This window comes from Musca vetustissima, unplaced genomic scaffold (assembly GCF_032173495.1).
Source record: "Musca vetustissima isolate MV318-11 ecotype Yass unplaced genomic scaffold, APGP_CSIRO_Mvet_v1 utg9427, whole genome shotgun sequence".
NCBI classification, from domain to species: domain Eukaryota; kingdom Metazoa; phylum Arthropoda; class Insecta; order Diptera; family Muscidae; genus Musca; species Musca vetustissima.
This window is the reverse complement of record NW_026884339.1, coordinates 1-18,947: the sequence shown is the minus strand read 5'-3', so window position 1 is coordinate 18,947 and position 18,947 is coordinate 1.

Below are 18,947 nucleotides of genomic sequence, written 5' to 3'. Positions count from 1 at the left end.
GCGTTTTTAAGTAGAATATATTTGTTAGTAGTGAGTTGTAAGTATATATGCATAATGCTTATATTGAAAATAGACTATAGGGACTTGGGTGGTTGGCAGGTACAGTGCAACGAATCTCCCAATAGAGTCAGTACGCCCAATGCGTACTCGTGAGCAAAAAAGAAATAGAAATAAAACACAATACGTTTATGAATAAAAGGTTCGACCAATGCCGATATTTATTTGTTGGTAACGATATTACCTTTAATGTACAACAATATGTACGATGGCTTACTATTTAAGCGCTGGTGATCGATCACAACAATATGTGTGGCCAGTAGGTTACAACGAGAGTTAACCAAGTACTAATAATAACAATGTTTGTTGACATATAGATGCCTTAAGGTGGCGCAAACTCAAAAATGTAAACAAAGGCCGTTGAAATCTGTCAGCCTCATACTATTACAAGGGTGTAATAAAAAGGAGTAGACAGATTTCAACGGCTACGGCCTTTCAAATTAAAGGCTAACTATTTAACCATTTTAAATAGCATTCTCGCTTAAACATTTGCCGCCTCCCTTGAAACATCCATATGTTTTAACATATATATAATAAATTATAAATAACGGCATAGTGCAGGGTGAGCAAAACCTTTTACATTTTTTCATATATTTTTTCCAATTTTTTTTTTCATCATTTTTTTTACTTTTTTCAGATAACAAGCTTACATGCTAACGATAGGGCCATTAGGGACCCCGCGATTATATAGATCATCAATGACCTGTTGTTCGAATGGGCCATTAGGGACCCCGCGGTTGTGTGAGGCCAGAAAGGACCTGTGGTACGAAAGGGCCATTAGGGACCCCGCGAAACGATAGAGCCATGAAGGACCCCGCGAAACGAATGAGCCATTAGGGACCCCGCGAAACGAAAGGGCCATTAGGGACCCCGCGATATGTGAGCCAAGTTGTGTGATGTTTGTCGAGGGCCGCCTATTTTTTCGATTTCGTACGATTTACGAAACAATTATTTTATAGGACCAGTAATTATCCAGCCGAATTTTGTATTTTGAGCGAGCAGCGAACCAGATGAAAGTCGAAAATTTTGACTTTTTACGATTTGTGGATACAAGTCTGCTCCTATCAAAATATCTACTGGACGAGATTCGAGGAAGTCAGGATCTGCCAAAACTATATTTGACAAATCCGCGATTATATAGATCATCAATGACCTGTTGTTCGAATGGGCCATTAGGGACCCCGCGGTTGTGTGAGGCCAGAAAGGACCTGTGGTACGAAAGGGCCATTAGGGACCCCGCGAAACGATAGAGCCATGAAGGACCCCGCGAAACGAATGAGCCATTAGGGACCCCGCGAAACGAAAGGGCCATTAGGGACCCCGCGATATGTGAGCCAAGTTGTGTGATGTTTGTCGAGGGCCGCCTTACAACGATTTCGTACGATTTACGAAAAACAATTATTTTATAGGACCAGTAATTATCCAGCCGAATTTTGTATTTTGAGCGAGCAGCGAACCAGATGAAAGTCGAAAATTTTGACTTTTTACGATTTGTGGATACAAGTCTGCTCCTATCAAAATATCTACTGGACGAGATTCGAGGAAGTCAGGATCTGCCAAAACTATATTTGACAAATCCGATTTAAGGTCCGAAGTAACCGAAGATGTTGGAAGATTTCCCGATATGGAATCTACAACCAGTGCTGACGTTTCCAAACTGTGTGACCTATTAGAACGACTGCCAAGTTTCAACGAGCACATTTTTCGACATGTAGTAGCGACAGTACAATTTACTCCGCGAATTGTCGAAATTGTGGATTTGACCGGTAGGTTCAATTTCTTCTGAAGTCGTTCGGAAATTAAAGACGACTCAGAAGCCGGATCTATTAGCGCTCGAGCAGGATAACAAGCACCATGTTTAACAATATTGACCATGGCTGTCCCCAATAGAACTGCTTTGTTCTGCGTGGTGTGAAAGGTCTGTCGGATAGCAGTGCCGACCGATGCGGGTGGATTAATCACAGTGGAACAAGGCGAACGATTATTATTAAGATTTAAATTGCGTGATCGAAAAGGTGGTGCCGAAGACGATAAATTAGAATTTATAGGAGTCACCATCTGACTCGGAGTGCTCACTATAGAGCTATCTCTGTGCAATAGAGTATGATGTCTCTGATTGCACTTTCGACAAGTACGACTATTACAATTTTTGACTTCGTGTCCCCTACGAAGACAATTTACACACAAACGATGCTTTTTTACTAATTTAAATCTATCGGCAGGTGTACAATTTAAAAACCGATAGCAATAATATAGTGTATGTTGCTCTGAACAAAGAACGCAACAAGAATCAGAGGACGAACGAGGAGTAGAAGTTGCACATGGAGATGAAAAGGAACTTTTTCTTTTCTTCGATTTTGACACAGTGTTAACATTTCTCATTTCATGCAAACACAGAAGAGTACGAATTCTCTCTGTCAAGAATGCATCTAAGTCTTTCCAAGATGAAAGAGACGATTTGGATTTAACACTTTGCTCCCATAAAGCATGTGTCAATTTAGGCAATTTTTGTAAACAAATGAATACCACAATCGGATCCCAATTATCCGTAGGTATGTCATAGATTGCCATTGCGGAAAGACAACTATTAATTCCGCGTTGAAGTGACTTAAGTCCTGAACTACTTTCCTGATCCAGCACAGGAAGACCGAACAAAGTCTTTAAATGGCTATGTACAATCAAACGTGGATTATTATAAGTGGAATTCAAGGCATTCCACGCAGGTTCAAAACTCCGATGAGTTAAAGGAAATTTCGAGACGATTTCTCGAGCCTCACCACTAGTTTTACTCACCAGATGACATAGACGCTCAATGTCTGTCAATCGGGAGTTATTAATATATACCGCACTAAACAAATCTCTGAAAGTGGGCCAATCAAGAATATTTCCACTGAAAATATCGATATTGCAAGGAGGAATCGCAAGGTTATGAAAGTTATCGACATTAGAAGAATCAACAATAATGCTTTGACCTATTCTAGTATGCCCAATATTCAATGTTGTGGAGCTAGATGTCTGCATTCCCACATCACAAGAAGTGCGGGACGATGAGCTCAAATTATTAACGGAGGCATCGACTGACGGCTTTCCCGGAAGAATATTATCGGGATGCACCGCTACTGAAACAACTGAATTGCTCGAAGAAGAATTCAGGGATGATTTATTAGATTTTCTGATATTAGATAACAACCTATTTATAACTGATGAACAATGCATATATTCTTTTGACGAGACCGCATACTGGCTATACAATGAATCGAGATCTTCAGGATTTTCTACGTGGGAGAGACAATTATTAAAAGTTTCCTCGACAGATTTCCACAATTTTTTAATTTCTTCACTCCTAACCTCAAGATCATATATATCTAATTCTTCTTCCTTCAATGCACCGAAGTGTGCAGTGAATCTCACAATAGAGGTGGAAGCACGGATAAATAAATTCATAGGGGTGAAAGCCATTTTATAAATTTAACCAAAAATTTGAAACAATTATAAGTTCAGGACAACTCAGTGGAACACACAAGAAATATTAAAATCAAATAAAATAATACAAACAGGATGAAGACTTGCACTTTCAAATTAAATTTCAAAAATTATTCCAGAGGGAACGAAATTTCCCAAAAATTTAATATTATAAGACGAATTAGCGAATCAGAATACGAAAAGGTAATTTATCTCTATAGCTTTCAGTAAAATCTAGTTTGAATATCTTCACAAATCAAATATGAGTTATATAAATTACCGTATAATGGTGCAAAAAATATACAAAAATCTCTGATAAAATTTACGAAAATCAACAACAACGAAAATAAACTACCAATTGTAGCTAAACAGCTTTAAATCACCGATTGTAGGGTGCACTGGATTTTAAAATGTCCAAAATTATGTAAATATTATTCCCTGACACAAATATTATATTTACCATAACATATAATAATGTGTGTCACTGTCCTAATATACCAGCCGGGGACTGTGTAATAATACACTGGCCGGAGACCGTGCAATAAAACGGACACAACAGAAAAGGGAATATGCGAAAATGTAATATGTATGCTTACATACGTGTGTATATTTATTTGCATGCAAGCGACTGGCTGACCAACTAGCCAGAACAACAAAGCGACGATGCTGGAGTATGTAACTATACGTGCGTGTGTTAATCAACAAATAGGTAGCCACGAATAGGCTGTAAACGTACGTATGTCACACGCGTATATATGAATATATTTTTGTGTATTTTTGCAGTAGATGATATGCAAAATAAAAGATCAATAGAAATGGAATAAAAGCGAAGTTCTTCAACGAATTTTACAAGAACAAATTAAAGAAAGTAAACGATATTTTCTCTACGACTTTAGAGAAAAACAAAAAGTAACCAAATGTAAAGAAGAATTGTCACTTTTTGTTTTGGTACAAATATTTCCGTATGCCTGTCCGCGAATGGACTTTGACCGATCGTCAACAAAAGGAGGGAATCCGTGACGCGTTGTAACGACGGCCACACAAACAAACGAAACACTTTATTATTATTGTTTTTGCTCACTTGCACTATACGTACCAGTATTAATTAATTTAGGTGGACTGTATAAAATTCCAGATGTAGTCCGCTGGAATATCCGGTTCGATTGGACCAAATGTTAAGTCCGCACTATAGGGACTTGGGTGGTTGGCAGGTACAGTGCAACGAATCTCCCGATAGAGTCAGTACGCCCAATGCGTACTCGTGAGCAAAAATAAAGAGCAATAAAACACAATAGTTTTATTAAAAGGTTTGTCGACCAATGCCGATATTTATTTGTGGTAAACGATATTACCTGTAATGTACAACAATATGTACGATGGCTTACAATTTAAGCGCTGGTGATCGATCACAACAATATGTGTGGCCAGTTGGTTACAACGAAAGTTAACAAGTAATACTAACAATGTTGTTGACACAAAGATGCCTAAAGGTGGCGCAAACTCAAAATGTAAACAAAAGTCCGTTGAAATCTGTCAGCCTCATACTATTACAAGGGTGTAATAAAAGGGAGTAGACAGTTTTCAACGGCTACGGCCTTTCAAATTAAAGGCTAACCATTTAACTATTTTAAACAGCGATTCTTGCTTAAACAATATGCATAGAATGAGTTTCTGTGTCGATGTATGCATGCCCGTCTGTCCATGGTATATTTCAAACAGATGACAATTATGATGCCCTTAAATGCTCTAAAAATATATTTTTAAAAATTTTCCTAAAGGCATTTGAGAGATTCTCAAAAATATAAGATTGGTGATAGGTTTTCAAAGATATATGTGTAATGATATATTGTTCCTAAATTACACTGTTTCATTAATAACTTGCTAAATTATCACAATGACATATTTCAATTCATGTTTAACATTTATTTTTTTCTCGCATGCGATAAAATTATTTCTCACATATGTAAAAACAACGGGACGGGGCCGACCATATGATACCCTACACAACTTCCATGAAAATCTAACTTTCTGTGGTTCTATATTCTGAGATTGGACAATATTTCGCGATACTAAATAATATATGAATACGTAAGCATCTGTAAATATATAAGTGTAACTCCCGCATCCGAGTACCTACGACAATGTATCAATTTAAAGCTCAACAATTCCTCTTGGATATATTATCAACTTCTTGGGTCTTGGCCATAAAGGGATAAATATATACGCTATAGAATACAAATTTTGACATTTTTCACACAAAAGTCAGGGTTAATTTCACCCGCTAAATAGTGACCGATCTTTATCAAAACAGGCATGCTTATTCTTCGGTCCGATCACCTTCTCCATGCAAAAATTTACGGTGTTTGGGCCATAATTGCAGCCCCAGGAGCGACCAGAAAATCAAAGAAAAATAAAGTTTTTGATCCATTTCATCCCCTTAATATTAAACGATTTTTACCAAAAACAATAGGTGTCTTCATTGGGCAGAACCCATTCTATATGCAAAATTTCGTGAAGATTGGTCCATAACTGTGGCCTGTATCGTGTTTACAAATTATAATGGATAGACGGACAGACGGACGGACGGACACACACGTCTAGATCGACTCAGATAGTCGAGATATGACGATCGGTATACTTAAAGGTGGGTCTAGAATCAATATTTCGCGGCGTTACAAACTCTTGGGGCTGCACAAAGCTATAATACCTTGACAACATAGTTGTGTAGGGTATAAATATAACGAATTCAATTGAAAAACGCGCTCAAAACTCCAAAATACCCAAAATTGGGGGTATCGTTATATGGGGGGCTAAACTATAAATTAGAGAGAAATTAGGTTTCAAATATGTAACGAAAATTCAGTACGCTATGCCAAATTTCGACAAATCGAAAGATATATAGGGACTTCGGTACACCATTTACATTAAATCGGACGAAAATATATGTGGGAGCCATATCTAAATCTGGACCGATTTTCAAGAAACTTAACACACATAATTCTAGACCTAATTCATTACGCTATGCCAAATTTCGTACAAATCGAAAGATATATAGGGACTTTGGAACACCATTTACATTAAATCGGACGAAACTATATATGAGAGCTATATCTAAAGCTGAACCAATTTTCAGGAAACTTAACACACATCATTCTATACCTATTTCAAAACACTGTGCCGAATTTCGTGTTAATCGAAAGATATATAGGGACTTCGGTACAACATTTACATTAAATCGGACGAAAATATATGTGGGAGCTATATCTAAATCTGGACTGATTTTCAGGGAACTTAACACATATCATTCTAGACCTATTTCAGAACACTGTGCCGAAGTTCGTGCTAATCGAAAGATTTATATTGGCTTTGTTACCCCATTTAGATTAAATCGGACGAAAATAAATATGTGAGCTATATCTAAGTCTGGACCGATTTTCAGGAAACTTAACACACATCATTCTTGAACTAATTCAGTACGCTATGCCAAATTTTGTGCAACTCGAAAGATATATAGGGACTTCGGTACACCATTTGCATTAAAACGGACGAAAATATATGTGGGAGTTATATCTAAATCTGGACGGATTTTCAGGAAACTTAAAACACATCATTCTAGACCTAATTCATTACGCAATGCCAAATTTCGTACAAATCGAAAGATATATAGGGAATATGGTGAACAATTTACATTAAATCGGACGAAAATATATATGGGAGCTATATCTAAACTTGAACTGGTTTTCTCCAATTTCAATAGGATTCGTCCTTGGGCCAAATAAGTGAACTATGCCAAATTTCATCCATATCGGATCATAAATGCCACCTGTACTTTGTTCACAAAAATACATGGACGGACGGACAGACGGACATGCGTAAATCGACTCAGAAAATGATTCTATGCATATTCTCAAAAGGAACCATGGGTCTATCCCGATTACTTTTGCCTGTTACAAACATATGCACAATGGCAAAATTCCCACAGTGTGGTGAAAGGTATAAAAATATTTTGCTATTTGTTTGGTGCATTCAGTTGTGAGTTACAGGGTGTTCAAAATTCCGTACATTTTACAGTTTTTCTTTGACAAAGGCAGAAATGCAAGCCAAGCGGCTAAAATTGTGAATGGTATTTATGGTGCCGATACTGTTACAGCCAATTATGTGAAATTTTGGTTTTTGATATTAAAGATGCACCTCGCACATGTAGGCTGGTCGTCGAAAATATCTATAAAATCGGAGAAATAATCGATGTTGACCGGCAATTAATATCGCCAAGGAGATAAAAATCGACCATAAAACTGTTTTAAACCATTTACAATTGACCATAATTGGCCAATAGGAGAGGTATAGTGTTCCACCAGGACAACGCTAGGCCACACACATCTACAGTGACTCGCCAGAAACTTCGGGAACTTGGATGCGAAGTTTTAATGCATCCGGCATAAAGTCCAAGCGATTATCATATTTTTCTTGCATTACAAAATTTCTTTAATAAAATGAGAGAGGCGTTTGAAGTTATCTTTAAAACGGCAACAAATCATACAACAAAACGGTGCAAAACGGACATCCCGAATCATGTTAAATAAAGTCTTATAGTTCATATGAAAATAATGGATTTTTTTCCCCAAACTAATATATTTTTGTTTTAGAAATGAATACTGAAAACCACTAGCAGTAAAGTCACCTTCCCTTGGAAATTAAATTATTATCATCTTATCGCTTTACCTATTCCTACCTGACAATACCTTACTCTCTTTAAAAATTTCTCTTAATATTTTAAATGGCAACTCGTTATGCTCTTCTTCTGCTACACCTATACACGAAAGTGTCCCACATCGGTACGAAAATTCAATCGAATTGCATAAACTACTTCCGAAACAAATCATCAAAAGTTCAGTGCTTGTTCATCTTAAGATGACCCAAATTTTTGTCGTAAGCACTTTTCAACTTGATGGCTTGGAATTGCACCCACAGGATCCGTTGCTACAATGAATACATAAAACAAAAGTGAAAGTAGAAGAGAGAGGAACAGCAACAAAACAAAGAAGCAAACACACACACCGCTAAGGAAAAAGTCAATTTTCGTTATAATTCTCATCAACAGCAAAACTAACAGCTCAACAAACTTTCTAGCTAACAAAATTGGCAACAAAACTGAAAATTGTCAAGTAATTTTTAAGACCATAGCAAAGGCTCGGGGACAATCACACTTTTTTGTTTGTTCTAAGAACTTTTAGATCAATTTTTTTTCGTACGTTTGTTGGAAATAAATGTATTAAAGTTTTTGTTTTTATTTTTCGATGTGCTCAAAGTTCTATAGAGAAGACTATAAGTGGATACTTTGTTGCTGCTATGGCAAATGATAGCTGCTGGAGAATGCTAGTCATGATATCGTTAGGCAATAGGTATTGGCAATTGATATATAAACAAAAGTTTTATTTATGTGATAAACAAAATATTTACAGGAGAACGAAGAACAAATTTGATGTAGAATGAAAATCAGTTCCTATTTTGGCACTAAAAAAATATTTAAAAAAACGAAACGAAAAAACGAAGGTCCTTGAAAAATATTTGTTTAAAAACTAGAAAATATTTTCTGTAAAACATGCACCCCTATTTTGGTCCTAGAAAAAATATTTTTCAATAATATTTTTTAATATTTTTCTTGAAATAATATTTTAGTATGGAGGGTATATTAATTTTGTTTTTCCCATTGTATCTCATAATCATTTCCGACCCTACAAAGTATATATATTCTTGATCAGCGTAAAATTCTATGACGATATAGCCACGTTCGTCTGTTGTAATAACTCCAGCGTCTAACCGAATTGAGATAGATCACCAAAATTTTGCATAGAGTCGTCTTTGCAGTCGTCTGCAGGCAGGTCAAGTTCAAGATGAGCTTTATCGGTCCACGTTTAGGTATAGCTCCCATATAAGGGTACCTCCAATTTTCGGTAATTTGGGGTTCTTGAGCGAGTTTTTCAACCGACTTCGCTGAAATTTGCTACATTGGGTTCTTATTGGGTACTAAATGTCTCCACTAAAAATTTTATATATCCATTAATTAATTGAAATTTCGGTCATTAAAAATATTAATTTTTAAAAGCTCCCATGAAAAAATAACTCGGGCGTGTTTGGGCAGCCAACGCTCTTCAACTTAGGTTAGAGTCTTGATATTTCTCCATTGTATAGCACTTGTATTCGCGGACCACACAAAGCTGAGATCCAGCAAGCGAATTTAAGACTTTGTTCCTAGTTTGAGCGAACGAATTAAACAGGCAGAATTGTGAATCGATCGACCTGCACATGCAAATGCATTTTCATCTCCGTAGCCCATGGGTTAAGCAGTGTGGCCAAAATAGGATAACTATGAGATTAAAAGAGTGATGTCATACTACACTTTACTTCAAACAATTCAGCATTGATTGTTCGTGTCTTTTGGTACACACACTAGGTGCCATCTGATGGCAATAGTCTAAACTTAATTAGAATAGACAAAAAACACTTGTTTACCCGCTTACACTGTCTGCTTAGTCCTCGACTGACATGTGTAGAGTTGCTTATGGAATCCATGTGTGGTAGGGAATAATCGAAATTATTTCTTAGTCCTGCCAACTTTGAGGCATTTTCATCTCTGTATTTTAGTCCAGACAATTTATCATTGATTGTTCATGTCTACGCTATAACCACGATACGCTATCTGTCGACAATTTTGTGAACTAAAATGTAATACAACTCAATTTTAACCGAATTCCCCTATTTACCCTACTGACCTGGTCGGTTTTGGTTTAATCCTAGACTGATATGTATGAAGATGGCGTGCAATTTTGTGCTTCTTCTATGTTGCTTTTACGGAATCTATGGAATGTAATCACGATGTTTTTGAGGCGGTTAGGGGTTGAAATTATACATCCCTCGACCTGCACACTACATCCAAGTGTGCAGGTCGAGGGATGTATAATCTCTTTTATCTTTTTAGTTTAAGTGGTAAACAGTGTGGTCGAAGTAGGATAAATAGGGGCTTGACCAAATTGTTATAATACATTTTAGTTTCGACAATTCATTGATGATGGTTCGTGTCTAAGCTACGAATATTTGGCTCCACCTAACGTTAATTGTCTGAATAAAATGTAATATTATATACACCCTACTTGCAAGGCGTACTTTGACTTATTTCTCGACTTATATGTGTGGAGATGGATTGAAACGCTAAATACAATCCAATGATTCGCAACTGAATAGCTTTCCCTGATGCTGAGAATAGTTAATGTAACAACTGTATTTGCTACTGGGGAAAAATAATAGCCGGCTCAATTCAATACCTTTCTTGCTACCCTTGCCTTTTTCATCTAGATATTTCCGCATATGCTGATTCGTCCCAAAATTTATATGATTTTACGCTTCGAATAAAACATACAACATCACTCCTCGTAGACTATGGTGAGGTACCATCTCACGGGAAGACATCTTTTACGAATTTTTTTCTACGTCCTGTCAACGATTGGTATGTTCGACAGACTACGGTTAAAAGAATCTTATCGGATCAGTCAACGTTTGGTCGTTAAATGTGGCCGAAGTTCTATCATTATTTTTAGAGGATTCGAAAGTGACTTGCAAAACTTCAAATACTCCAACGTGAGTTCCCTGCCTTTAGGATTTGCATCGTAAGAACGATGGAGCTCATCACGCTTATTTCAGCATTAAATGTTCCCTAGTTCAGGAGGTATGAGAAGTACTCTAACGTGATAGTTGGGAAATTTTCTGAACTCCTGTTGCTTCCCAATGTTAGGTGTACAGAGGTAATGGAATTATGTCGTCTGCCGATGAAGACAGTTGTGAGGTGGTGGTATCATTCAAGAGAAATAAGAGGCTGCAAGTTGATGTCATTTATCAAACTGAGGGATCCAATGGTTGAACTGTGACAACCTTCCTTTATTCTGGTGGGAAGGCATCCTTATGCAAAATGCTGCTTTATTAGCATTGTCATCGCTGTTCCGCTCTAATCATTACCTAGGATGGAAACTAGGATGGTGGTCTGGTGGGTCTAACCCAAGAGAAATGGTGGCATGGCACCATGGCGAATTATGACTCTTTCCCCTTATTATTCACCGTACATAATATTGAGTTATTAATTCATGCTATCATCGCTGATCCGGTCTGACCACTATCTAGGACGGGATGCTACAATTCTTGTTGTTTATAGAAGTCCCCTCGTGTCAGACGATTTTTGGCATTAGGTAGAACATTTATATGTCGGCTGTAAAAAAACTCTATTTAATTCCAAATATTTGTCACTAAGGTCTGTCGAGAGAAATATGTATTGAACAGAGTGGTGCAGAAGGAATGCTTAGCCCATCCATCATCATCAACAACATCATTCTAGACTTAATTTAGTACGCTATACCAAAATTCATGCCAATCAACAGATTAGCAGGGACTTTGGTGCACCATTTACCTAAAATCGGGCGAACCTATATATGGAAGCTATACCTAAATCTGAATTGATCTTCAGGAAACTTAACGCACGTCATTCTAGACTTAATTCAATACGCTACGCCAAAATTCGTGCTAATCAAATGATTTTCAGGGACTTTGGTGCCCCATATACCTTAAATCGGGCAAAACTATATAGGTGAGCTATATCTAAATCTGAACCGTTTTCACGAAACTTGGCACACGTCATTCTAGACTCAACTCAGTATCCTATGCCAAATTTCGTGCCAATCGAAAGATATATAGGGACTTTGATGCACCATTTACCTAAAATCGGACAAAACTATATATGGGAGCTATATCAAAATCTGAACCGATTTTCACGAAACTTTGGACACATCATTCTGGACTTAATTCAGTAAACTGTGCCAAATTTCGTGCATATCGCAAGATATATAGGGACTTTGGTGCCCCGTTTACCTTAAATCGGACGAAAATATATATGGAAGCTATATCTAAATCTGACTCGATTTTCTCGAAACTTGACACACGTCATTCTAGACCTAACTCAGTACGCTATACACAATTTCCTGTAAATCGAAAGATATATAGGGTTTTGATATATAGGCTTTGGTGCCCCGGTTACCTTAAATCGGATGGAAATATATATGGGAGCTATATATAAATCTGACCCGATTTTCTCGAAACTTTGGCAAATCGTTCTAGACTCAATTTAGTATCCTGTACCAAATTTCGTGCATATCGAGTGATATATACGGACTTTGGTGCACAATTTATATAAAATCGGACAAAACTATATATGGGAGCTATATCTAAATCTGAACCGATTTTCACGAAACTTTGCACACATCATTCTGGACCTAATTCAGTACTCTGTGCCAAACTTCGTCCAAATCGAGAGATATATAAGGACTTTTGTGCCCCATTTACCTTAAATCGGACGAAACTATATACGAGAGCTATATCTAAATCTGAACCGATTTTTCTCAATTTCAATAGGGTTCGTCCTTGGGCCAAATAAGTAAGCTGTGCCAAATTTCATCCAAATCGGATAATAAATGCGACTTGTACTGTGTTCACAAAAATACATGGACGGACATGCGTAAATCGACTCAGAAAGTGATTCTATGCATATTCTCAAAAGGAACCATGGGTCTATCTCGATTCCTTTTTACCTGTTACAAACATATGCACAAAGACATGATACCCTGTACCACAGTGTGGTGAAGGGTATAAAAACCTCTTTCGTTGTAGTCTCACAACCGGCGGAACAGGAACAGACCCTTGAAGTGAAGGGCATCAATTACCTCTGGTAAATTATGCTGTAAAAAAAACCAAAAAAAAACACGGTCCAGGTTTTTGTTCTATCCCGACACGAACCAGAAGTCAGGTCAATCTGGTAGCGTAGAAACTGCTGCCGTGAAATGGTTTGTCTTTGTTGGCCTCTCTAGCTAATATCGCCCACAGACTGTCAAACATACTTTCGTAAGAGTTGCAATTGTCCTGCACTTCGAATATGAAATCTCCTCACATGAAATTCATACAAAATTAGATTTAATATAATATTTTCCCCCACAACTGATTTATGTGTCTCCTTAATTATAATTAAATTTCTCCAACATGTACTGAGGGAGAATGAATGTCTTGCTGCAGAACTGCTACCTTAGCAAATTTCTGCCGGTAGAAATATGTTACCACTTTCTGGCCATTTAATATAATTTTAATCGTATTAGAAATTCGGATGTCACCGAGTGGACGGTGTGTGTGCTTGGCTTTGAAAAATCTTAAATTGAAAATGTTTCGTTTCGGCTTAATTAATTCAATTGCACTCGTGCATGAGTGCACGTGTGTATATCTATGGCTGTGTGTGTGAGAGAGAGAGAGAGAGTTGTAGGACAACCGTTGGTCTACTTATAGGGTAATTTCAACAGATTTTCTCATTTAATTGCCTCTCATACATGCATACATTCATACATATATGTATGCATGTAAATGTATGCGTGAGAATGCCACTGCGGTATCAACAGTTTCCATTTCGAGTCTCCAAAGATTTGCATTATACGAAAGGAAAATTGAATTAATTAAATCGTTGCTGGTTGAATGTTGCTTGTTGCTGCTGCTTGCTGTCGTTGTTGTTGTTTGCCAAACTGTTGTTGACGTTGATTCTGAAGTAAGACTTAATGAGAACGTAGAGGACTTCAAGGAAACGTAATCATTTAAAAATTATTTGTATGTGTGTGTGTTATACCACATTTTATATGATGAAGATAATTAAAATCTACTTATGAAACCATGCGATTGCGTATAGTGAAGTGTTGAGATTGGGAGTTAATTGTTGAGGTAAGGGGAAATTTTTATATTGCATGTTGTAAGAATATTAAAATTTAGATTATTCGAAATTCTGAAACTATTTTTATACCATTCACCACACTGTGGTACAGGCAACGAGATAGGCACATGGTTCCTTTTGGGAATATGCATAGAATCACTTTCTAAGTCGATTTATGCAAGCCCGTCCGTCTGTCTGTCTGTCCATGTTAAATTGTAAACAAAGTACAGTTTCGTGAAAATCGGCCCAGATTTAGATATAGCTCCCATATATAGTTTCGTCCGATTTCACGTAAATGGCGCACCAAAGTCCCTATATATCTTTCGATTTGCACGAAATTTGGCATAACGTACTGAATTGAGCCTATAATGATATTTGCCAAGTTTCCTGAAAATCGGTCCAGATTTAGATATAGCTCCCATATATAGTTTCGTCCGATTTCATGTAAATGGTGCACCAAAGTCGCTATATATCTTTCGATTTATACGAAATTTGGCATAACGTGCTGAATTGAGCCTAGAGTGATGTCTGCCAAGTTTCGAGAAAATCAGTCCAGATTTAGATGTAGCTCCCATATATAGATTCGTCCGATTTCATGTAAATGGTGCCCCAAAGGCCCTATATATTTTCGATTTGCACCAAACGTGGCATAACGTACTGAATTGAGCCTTTAATGATGTCTGCCAAGTTTCGTGAAAATGGGTCCAGATTAAGATATAGCTCCCATATATATAGTTTCGTCCGATTTCATGTAAATGGTGCACCAAAGTCCCTATATATCCTTCGATTTTCACGAAATTTGGCATAACGTACTGAATTGAGCCTAGAATGATGTCCGCCAAGATTCGAGAAAATCGGTCCAGATTTAGATATAGCTCCCATATATAGTTTCTTCCGATTACATGTAAATGGTGCGCCAAAGTCCACATATATCTTGCGATTTGCACGAAATTTGGCATAACGTACTGAATTGAGCATAGAGTGATGTCTACCAAGTTTCGAGAAAATCGGCCCAGATACAGCTCCCTTTTATTATAGATTGATTTTAAATAATTGACGCACCATGGAACCAATAGGCTGATAGGAACAAAACGTTCTGAAATTAGTATAACTAACCTAACTTGTGACAAGTTTTTTGAAATCGCTTAATATTTGGATAGAGCTTCGATATATATTTTCGCCCGATTTCGATTAAATTGGGTATCAAACTCCTTATGTTAGTCAGATTGACAACCAATTTTGCACAACGTACAAAATTGAGCATAGAAATAACCCAACGGATGACCTATTTATACTTGTTTGAAGTCGATTTACATACTTTATGGATAGATCTATGTAGATTCACATTTAGATAAATATCACATATTTTATTTCATCCAATTTCATGTTAATAGTCCCGTTTAATATACCCAAAGTGGTGAAGGGTATCATATAGTCGGCCCCGACCGACTTTACAACTTTCCTTACTGGTTATCGGCATATTTTCAGGAATGGAGGGTGGTATTTCACTTGTGGTATTGAAAACAACACCGGCGATGACAAATCTTACCGGAATGACCACTGTGAGAACAATGGGTCTTTACCTGGTTATAGAGAAAGCGGATTCCCCAGTAAGTCTTTGTCCATGACGTCATAGTCTACACAACAGCAGCCCAATATGCAGCATTGATGTTCCTGTTCATGACATTTCTGCAATATAATTGCAAAGGTCTTAAAGGAAAAACGGAACTCAATGCAAATTGTAGCCTTGTGACGGTTACAACGTTCCGTGGAAAGATTGCACCCACTCTGTTCAATACAGGCCTATCTCGTTTAAGCTAGACTCAATTGAGGTAGAGGTGCTAAACGTGTATATACTGCCGAATAATAGCTGCAAAACGCATTGTTAACCTAATATTAGCTTCCCTTTGGAGTACTATGTGATTTCAAGGCTCTCCATGAGTTCTCGCATTCCGTCCAAAATAATGACCAGAGGGGAACAGTGCTGGCAGAACAAAGCAATAGCTCCACGTTCTGCACGGTAAAGAGGATTCTCCACGCCAGAATAAGGTGAGTGTGTCACAGTTCGCCAGACATAACCATTGTGTCATCCGGGTCTGATAAATGACGTCAGACCACCTCTTCGTAATTGTCTCTATCAGCAGACCCCCCGATTTCATGATCTCTGATAGCAGAAATATCCTTAGTCATAGGAAAGCCATTGGTCTAGCAAATGAGCGTAATGAGCCTTCCGATCTAACCTAGCAGATCCCAAGGGCAGGGAACTCCCGTTGGAGGTCAACAGATTAGTCGCGGGGCATAAGCGGAATAAAGGGTTAGAGCACCTGAAGAGTTGCAACATAGGAATCGGTGTGAGTAAACTGTGAACAACGGTTAAGTCGCTCTCCAAACGTGGTAAGAAGGATGATAGGACCTCAGTCATATTTAACGACGAAACTGTGACTGATCCGTAGAGATGCACCAATTTTTATACCCTTTACCACACTGTGCTACAGGGTATTATGTCTTTGTGCATATGTATGTAACCGGCAAAAGGAAACGAGATAGACCCATGGTTCCTTTTGAGAATATGCATAGAATCACATTCTGAGTCGATTTATGCATGTCCGTCCGTATTTTCGTCCAATTTTTAACAAATGGTGCACCAAATAGTCAAATTTAGTCCGATTGGCACAAAATTTTGCATAACGTTCTGAAGTTGATGTATTCTAACGTGTGCCAAGTTTTATTGAAATCGGTTCAGATATAGATGTAGCTCCCATATATATTTTCGTCCGATTTATGGCAAATGGTGCACCAAAGAGTCAAATTTAGTCCGATTGGCAGGAAATTTTGCACAACGTACTGCAATTGGTGTAGCCTAACGTATGCCAAGTTTTATTGAAATCGGTGCAGATTTAGATATAGGTCCCATATATATATATATATATATATATTCGTCCGATTTTTAGCAAATTGTGCACCAACGGATTAAATAATTAAATAATGAACTGATTATTGTGGATGAACTGGAGATTTTATCTTCAACAGCGCTCGGTTCACATATAGACACAGATCATATATGTAATGTAGTCCACTCTCATGTCAATGGTCCTTCAAAAATGCGAGGTCTGTTAGGATGCAGAAGAGTGCTACGTCAGTTTGTACATTCCTATATCTCTTCCCGCCGAGGATGTACCACCAAAGTTTACAAGTGTAAGTGTTTGGCCCTAAGGGAATATCCATGGTTATGCTGAAACAGCTGCACGGGACCGGAGTTGATTAGCTGACCAAAGTCCTCAATTTGTCGATAGCCACCCACATAGTTCCCGAAGCCTGGACAATGGGCAGAGTGGTCCCGGTACTGAAGCCAGGCAAGGATGCCAGCAAATGTGAATCTACAGGCCGATTTCACTTTTGTCGCCAGTAGCGAAGACCCTTGAGTCATCGCGGGGCGTAAATGGAATAAATGCTTGGATCATCTGAAGAGTTAAAACGTCAGAGACGGTGTGAATAAACTGTAGGCAACTGTGAAGTCGCACTCAAAGCCTGGTAAGAAGGGTGAAAGGACCTCAGTAACATTTAACGACGAAACTGTGACATATTTGAAGAGATGCGCCATTTTATTTTAACCGAAATATTGTTAAACTTCCCGAGAGCGAAAGGGAGAAGAGTACTACGTCGTATAAGATCTCTTCTCGCCGAGGAGGTACCACCATAGTTTACAGTGGGTGATGTTGAATGTGTTACATATGTTTGGAATACAATTAAACGTGTAGTTTCGGAAAAAAGTACAAATGTCGTAGAGTGAAGTAGGGAGTTGCTCAAGGTAGAGTGATGCCTTCGGAACTGTTATATACCTTTAAGATAGTCCGCGCCCTCCAGACGTCATTGAGATCGCTATGTATGCAGATCGTTGTTCGATCATGGCGTCCGGTCCTATAGTTGAGGCAATATGTGTATGATTGAACACCTATCCACCGATTTAGCAGTCTTCTTTCATGAAAATGTCGGCCACGAAATCTTCGGTCACATTATTCCGTAGTCCATACGGAGATGTGAATGCCATTGAATATGCAGGTCGAGGGGCACATACAATTCCGACCACCAACTACCGCAAAATTCTCGTGATCACATTCGTCAGAATGTTCAAATTGTCCCCGCAAACCACAGCTATCCACGATAAGTTGAAAAGTAGGAACAAGGTCCTCAAGTAGCTTGCCGGCGATACTTAGAGCGCACATAAGGAAACCTTGTTGACCTATTACAAAGTCGATCTGTGGTTAGCCATGCAGCACCAGTGTGGTCTGCGAATATTAGTGCTGCGCAATCGAGATTTATTCAGACATGTCCAAACGCCGCCTTGAGTACTGCACAGGGTGCCGCTTATGTATGCAGATCGTTGTTCGATCATGGCGTCCGGTAGTATAGTTGAGGCAATATGTGTATATTTGAATGCCTATCCACCAATTTAGCAGTCTTCTTTCATGAAAATATTCCCCACGAAATCTTCGGCCACATTATTCACCATATGGACTACGGTGATGAGAATGCCATTGAATATGCTGGTGGAGGGGCACATACAATTCCGACCACCAATTGCCCCAAAATTCTGGTGATCACATTCGTCAGCATGTTCAAATTGTCCCCGCAAACCACAGCTATC